Source organism: Panthera tigris, chromosome B1 (assembly GCF_018350195.1).
Source record: "Panthera tigris isolate Pti1 chromosome B1, P.tigris_Pti1_mat1.1, whole genome shotgun sequence".
In the NCBI taxonomy this organism is placed as follows: domain Eukaryota; kingdom Metazoa; phylum Chordata; class Mammalia; order Carnivora; family Felidae; genus Panthera; species Panthera tigris.
The window spans coordinates 170,593,450-170,599,836 of NC_056663.1; the positions used below are offsets into that span (position 1 = coordinate 170,593,450).

Consider the following 6,387-nt stretch of genomic DNA (forward strand, 5'->3'; position numbering starts at 1 on the left):
AGGGGCTTTTAGTTTGATGTAGTCCCACCTGTTTATTTTTGCTTTTATTGTTTTTGCATCTCCAAACTTTTCTGATCTCCACACATGTTGAATTTTTGAGCATGTACCCCCCAGCCATTTATGTATATTTATTTATGTTATATACATGTACTACTTATGAATATATTATTTACATGATAGAACATACACTAAAAATAGACATTTTAATGGGTTGAATTAAAGATGAAATAGACATTAATTCACCTAATAATAAATTATATTAAAATATATAATAAAAGCGTTTTATTGTTTTTGATAAGAGCAATGTGATTGCTTTGTTATATTTAAAATATTTAAAAATATTGGCTTAACACCTTGTATTACAGTTATTCTGGGGTCTGATTCTAAGTTCAGCTTATAATCAACAGTAGATTTTTTTTTTGATGATGATGATTAAAGATTTTTTCTTCTTTTCTTTTTTCTTTTTTTCTCAAGTTAGTCAACATACAGTATAGTCTTGGCTCAGGAGTAGAACTCAGTAATTCATCACATATATGACACCCAGTGCTCATCCCAACAAGTGCCCTCCTTAATGCCCATCACCCATTTAGCCCACCCCCACCTCCTCAGTTGATTTTAAGGGTTGTCATTGCTGGCCCCACTCAGAGTCCTGCCCACCAAAAATGCAAATTCACTTTGTGCTCACATTATTAAGTTTATCTTTGATTCATGGCTACCTTGGAAGGATCTTTTAAGGCTAGTTATCCATTTTATAAGCTTTAGCTTACCTAAAGTTAGATCATATATTCCATAAATCCACTTAACCAGGCACGTGTCCAAAACCAGACTCATGATCTTCCATTTCAAACCTGCTCTTTCCCTCATCTTCCACATCTCAGTTATTCACAACTCCGTTCCCCCCAGTTGGTCAGGCCAGAATCCTCAAGTCTCTCCTCGGGTTTCCTTTCCTTCTCTCAGCTCCACAAGGAATGAATGCATTAGCAAATCCATTAGCTCTACCTTCAGGGCATATCCAGAATCTGGGCACTTCCTGCCCCTTCTCCGCTTACTGTCCTGGTCTAACCCACTGTCTTCTCTTACCTACAGTTATTGCAATGACACCCTAACCATTTGCCCTGCTTCTGCCCTTTCCTCTCTACAATCTCTGCATCACAGTAGCATGTATTTGCCTTTTAAAACTTTTTTTCTTTTTGGGGAGCACCTGGGTGGCTCAGTTGATTATGCACCTGACTCTAGATTTTGGCTCAGGTCATGATCTCACAGTTGGTGAGTTCGAGCCCCGTATTGGGCTTTGCACCGAGAGCATGGAGCCTATTTGGCATTCTCTCTCTCTCTCTCTCTCTCTCTCTCTGCCCCTCCTCTGTTTGCTCTCTCTCTTTCTCAAAGTAAATAAAGTTTAAATAAATAAACAAATGTGCTTTTTTTAATGTCAAGCTTACAGAAAAGCAAAGAATACTATTCCCTTATCCCATATTCCTCTATAGTTCCTATTTTGCTCATCTGATTATCTGCCTGTCCATCTATCTATCTACCCATCTAAAGGGCGTATATGGTAGGCCATTTACTCCTAAACACTTTAGTGTGTATTTTGAGTATATTGTCTTGTATAACATAGTACAGTTACCAACCTTAGTAAATACAACATTGGTAAAGTAATTATGTCTAACCTACTATCTTTCTCCCTAGTTTATTAATGGACTCACTGATGTTCTGAATGATGCTTTATTTTCTTTAGAACAGGATCTGGCCTGAGATCAGGGTCAGTTAGAGTATTTGATTGCTGGGACTCATTAGTCTCCTTTAACTTGACACATTTTACCTAGTCTTTCTTTGTCTTTTATGACACTGATATTTTTGAAGACTACTAGTTTCCTCTCCTGTTTTTATTTTTTTAAATTTTTTTAATGTTTATTTATTTTTGAGACACAGACAGAGCGTGAGCAGGGGAAGGGCAGAGAGAGAGAGGGAGATACAGAATCCGAAACAGGTTCCAGGCTCTGAGCTGTGAGCACAGAGCCCGACGTGGGGCCTGAACCCACGAACTGCGAGATCATGACCTGAGCCGAAGTCGGACGCTTAACCAACCGAGCCACCCAGGCGCCCCTCCTCTCCTGTTTTTAAAAGAATTTTTTCATTTGGGGCTTTTGATGTTTCCTCACCATTAAACTCAGGTTATATATTCCTGACCCCAACATTACGGAGATGCTATGTCCTTCTCAGGGCATCACATCTGGAAGCAGACAAAGTCCATCTGCCCCTTACTGGAGGCATAAATTTTAATCACACAGTCGAGGTGTGATCTGACTTCTTCACGGTGCAGTTACTATTTTTTCCCTTGCAATAAGGAATCTTTGAGTGGCACTTTAAGACCACGCAAGTATCCTCTTCCTCATCAAAACTTCCATTTAGATTTAGCAACCATTGAGGATTCTTGCCTGGGCCAATCTCTTAGTGGAGGATTGTAACTGGTAACTTTCAATCTCCAGCACATCCTGCACGGTATCAGCCAGCACACGGCTTTCTACTGGAAGCAAGAGCCCTTTCTTCCCCCTTATCTCTTTCCTAGCATGGATGAGTGGATTGCAATTTTTCAATACTTTATAACTCATGGTTGTCTTTAATTATTTTGACGTTCAAACCATCCCCAATTTACCCATTGGAAGCTGCCTCACAATGGTCCCTATGCACTTTTTTTTTTAATGTTTACTTAGTTTTGAGAGAGAGAGGGGTAGAGTGCGAGTGGGGGAGGGGCAGAGGGTTCTGTCAGCACAGAGCCCTACGTGGGGCTAAAACTCATGAACCATGAGATCATGGCCTGAGCCGAAGTCGGACACTTAACAGACTGAGCCACCCAGGCACCCCTTATGCACCTCTTTTAAAATGAGATCACATACAGGTTTCCACTTTTTGAAAGTTCACATTATGCCACTCGGCTTTTGCAAAAGACCTACGTTACTACCTGTTTTCACTAACGGAAAGAAACCCAAGAGAGTTTTTGCTTTTGTGAGAAAAGGTGAAAAGCAAAAATAGCATTCAGTGTTTGTGTGACAGCAAGCCGTTACAGAGGCAGCGTGGCAATGAGGGGGGCCCCATCTGAGCTCCTTCCCCAGGAACCACACTCAGCATCTCAGCATCAAGCCACCATAGCTTTGAACTGTGTCACGAACATCTGTGTATTTGTTAGCAAGAAGTGTCCCAAAGGCATCAGAAAAGCCTATGAAAGGTTATTTTTTGAGTCTGGGGAACACTCAAAATTTCTCCATATAAATAAGTGGTAATTGCTTCTGTGCTTTACGCTATTTTGGCTTATGAAAGGTTTCATGGGAACACTGTACTTTCAGATAGAGGGGGAAATCTGTAGATGCTCTAAGCTCTAGCTGTGCAACCTCTCCACATGAAGAGCCCATTTCTAGCCCTGGTTTTGGAGCCCTCCCTCAAAGAAACAGCATGCTGCCCAAGATAGTCCTAAGATGTAAAGAAAGATTCACCCTGAAAATCTCTGAACAAAAATGTCTCTGTTAAAGATAACATGGTGCGGGGCGCCTGGGTGGCGCAGTCGGTTAAGCGTCCGACTTCAGCCAGGTCACGATCTCGCGGTCCGTGAGTTCGAGCCCCGCGTCAGGCTCTGGGCTGATGGCTCGGAGCCTGGAGCCTGTTTCCGATTCTGTGTCTCCCTCTCTCTCTGCCCCTCCCCCGTTCATGCTCTGTCTCTCTCTGTCCCAAAAATAAAATAAAAAACGTTGAAAAAAAAAATTAAAAAAAAAAAAAAAAAAGATAACATGGTGCTTATGTACGTGCTGGCTTACTGAACCCTCCAGAGGGGCAGGTACTATGCACTGGACATGGGGACTCAAGTAAGACCAAGCTCCAGAAACACACAGGCCAGTCCAACAGACTGATGTCCGAACAGACGAAGCCAAGAGAGGCAGTGTGGCACAGTGGCTGAGAGCACAGACTCCTAGCCCCAGTGGCTGCAGTGAAACCCCCTTCTCCCGCTCACAGCTGTCTGACTTTGGCAAGTTACCTAACATGGCTGCACTTCAGTCTTCCCCATCGGTACACTGAGCACCATTATGATATGTCTGGCTTGTAGCACCGCTGTAATAACTGAGTGAGTCAGTAGTAAAGTACTCAAACCAGTGTTTGGTGCACAGGAAGCTCTCAGTAGGTGTTGGCTGTTGTTAAAATAAAATATAGTAAATAGATGTGCTCTAAGAAGGAAGATGTAAGCTTTCTGGGAGTTTCAAAGGAAGTAGCAAGTGAGCTAGACTAGAAAGAGGAAAAGGACCCCCAGGCAGATCGAAGGGCTCTGGGCAGACAGGAAGCATCTCATTCCCTCAATGAGTATTCCTTGTTCATACACTTTGTGTTTTGCCCTTGTGTCTCCCCTCCCCTCTGACTTCCTGTCTTCCTTATTATACCAAGGAGCGGACAAACTCACCAATAGGCACTGTACCCCATGACATATGGAAGTAGCAAGTGAGCTAGACTAGAAAGAGGAAAAGGACCCCCAGGCAGATCGAAGGGCTCTGGGCAGACAGGAAGCATCTCATTCCCTCAATGAGTATTCCTTGTTCATACACTTTGTGTTTTGCCCTTGTGTCTCCCCTCCCCTCTGACTTCCTGTTTTCCTTATTATACCAAGGAGCGGACAAACTCACCAATAGGCACTGTACCCCATGACATATTGATAGCATTTCACAACGTTAAATATCACTTCAATACAATCAGGATTGACTCCCTGCCCATCTGACCTCACCTCCCCCAGCTCTAAATGTCTTCCCCAGGCCCACTCGGAGTCTTTCCACCTAGCCTTCAGGGAACTAGGGAGCCAATGCAGGGCCTGACTTGGGATGCAAAAGGGATGGGGTAGGAGTTATGAACTCAGATGGAAGATAGTAGCCAAAATGAGTGAAGAGGCAAATAAGAAGGTAATAGGGAATAGTGAGGACTGCAGGAGCTGTGCTCTCATGACCAACTCAAGCATTCAAGCTCATTTTTTTTTTTTTTTGAAAACTTTGTGTGGGCAAGGGCAATATTCAAAGTAATTACAACTAGTAGGGCATGGATGCCCATCAGAACAGATCACAGCATAAACAACCAGCACTGATGCAGACCTACCCTGTGCCCTCCACTCTGTCCAAAATAAAAATGTCTCTAATCAAGACTCTGGATTTACTCTGCTGGTGTCCAAGTTGTACCTCTGCCCTGGTCCAGGTCAGAGCAGGAAAACTAGGTGTCCACCCCAGGATTATATGTAGCAGCAAGCACTGTACCTGTACATAGTAGGTGCTTAATAAATATTTGTTGAATAGAGAAGAAGCATGGTTAGAAGCATGGACTCCAGAGCCAGATGGCGTTGGGCTAGAGTCTTGGCTATGCTGGGAATTGGCTGTGTGGCCTTGAGAAAGTTACTTAAACTCTCTGTGCTTCAGTCAGCTTACCTATAAAGTGGGTATAATAGTAGTTGTGAGATTAAATAAGAAAATACATGTTAGGACACTACCCAGTACCTAGGCCAGTAACTACCAAGTGAGAACTCAATAAATATCAGTTATCAATATCAGTTATGTAGCATTCAAGAAAGAGGTGTTTGGAGGACTCACACCACAGTGGGAGTGACATAAAGGATCTAAGCCACCAGTCAGGTAGACAGAGGTCAAATGTTGGCCAGCTCCAGGAAAGAAATCGCTGAAGCCATTTAGCTGAAGCCAGATTCTTTGTACTGGAATTTCAGAGCTACCTTGCCTGGCTCTAGAACTTTCTAGATCCCTTCTTCTTTGATTCCAGGCATGGTCTTCCTGACCCCAAGGAGTCGTCCTGGCAAAAAAAGATGTTACCCCAGATGCTACACCTGGGAGTGCCCGTTCTCATTCCCTGCCTCTGCCAGTCTCTGGGAAGCCTTTCTCAAGTCAGGAGCAATGCTCACCCTGGGCTGGGGGCCTCATAGGCATGTGGACCACTGCCTCATTCCCTGGTTGGATGTCCAATTGTGTCCTCTTCCTGCCACCACGCAGCTCATCCACTCTGTCACATAGAGCTAGACGGGTAATATCTCATAGCTCTGGTGATTAACCAGCAAACTGTTCACTATGTGGCTCCAAGAAGCAGACAAGGCAGTGTTTTTGTTTACAGATCAGCCACTTATTAAGGCCCAGATGCTAGCGTTCATTGGCTATTTCTAAGGAAGTTGAGCAATGGTGACTTATGCTTTTCTACCTCTGGGACGGAGTAGGAGGGGGTTTTCAAACATCGTGTGCCTCAGCAACTGAAAGGAACTCTAAAAGGGCTCCTTTCTGGTCTGTGGCTAATCCAGGTGACTTTGGGATCCCCATTTCCTCAAGATTAGAGTGCGCACAGCAGATACCCTCTTTATCAATTGGCTAC

The 6,387-nt window shown here is 43.7% G+C and overlaps 1 protein-coding gene across 1 annotated transcript in view; it reads right to left on the minus strand.

The window, feature by feature from the left end:
- Positions 1–6,159, minus strand: part of CHRNA9 (cholinergic receptor nicotinic alpha 9 subunit) — a 39,925-nt gene extending 33,766 nt beyond the window's left edge. The window contains exon 1 of the mRNA XM_042984659.1: positions 5,930–6,159. The gene's annotated coding sequence lies outside the window, so the exon portion shown is untranslated. The remainder of the gene's footprint in view (positions 1–5,929) is intronic.
- Between the last annotated feature and the right edge of the window lie 228 nt (positions 6,160–6,387).